Raw genomic sequence first — 893 nt, forward strand, 5'->3', positions numbered from 1 at the left:
TCTGGTGTGTGTGTCTGGGTGTGTGTGTCTGGGTGTGTGTGTCTGGGTGTGTGTGTCTGGGTGTGTGTGTCTGAGTGTGTGTGTCTGGGTGTGTGTGTCTGGTGTGTGTGTCTGGGTGTGTGTGTCTGGTGTGTGTGTCTGGGTGTGTGTGTCTGGGTGTGTGTGTCTGGGTGTGTGTGTCTGGGTGTGTGTGTCTGAGTGTGTGTGTCTGGGTGTGTGTGTCTGGGTGTGTGTGTCTGGGTGTGTGTGTCTGGTGTGTGTGTCTGGTGTGTGTGTCTGGGTGTGTGTGTCTGGGTGTGTGTCTGGTGTGTGTGTCTGGTGTGTGTCTGAGTGTGTGTGTCTGGGTGTGTGTGTCTGGGTGTGTGTGTCTGGGTGTGTGTGTCTGGGTGTGTGTGTCTGGGTGTGTGTGTCTGGGTGTGTGTGTCTGAGTGTGTGTGTCTGGGTGTGTGTGTCTGGGTGTGTGTGTCTGAGTGTGTGTGTCTGGGTGTGTGTGTCTGGGTGTGTGTGTCTGAGTGTGTGTGTCTGGTGGGTGTGTGTGTCTGGGTGTGTGTGTCTGGGTGTGTGTGTCTGGGTGTGTGTGTCTGGTGTGTGTGTCTGGGTGTGTGTGTCTGGGTGTGTGTGTCTGAGTGTGTGTGTCTGGGTGTGTTGTGTCTGGGTGTGTGTGTCTGAGTGTGTGTGTCTGGGTGTGTGTGTCTGGGTGTGTGTGTCTGAGTGTGTGTGTCTGGGTGTGTGTGTCTGGGTGTGTGTGTCTGAGTGTGTGGCTGTGTTGTGCTGGTGTGGGGTGTGTGTGTCTGGGTGTGTGTGTCTGATGTGTGTGTCTGGGTGTGTGTGTCTGGGTGTGTGTGTCTGAGTGTGTGGTGTCCTGGGTGTGTGTGTCTGGGTGTGTGTGTCTG

This window comes from Chiloscyllium punctatum, chromosome 8, assembly GCF_047496795.1.
Source record: "Chiloscyllium punctatum isolate Juve2018m chromosome 8, sChiPun1.3, whole genome shotgun sequence".
Taxonomy (NCBI): domain Eukaryota; kingdom Metazoa; phylum Chordata; class Chondrichthyes; order Orectolobiformes; family Hemiscylliidae; genus Chiloscyllium; species Chiloscyllium punctatum.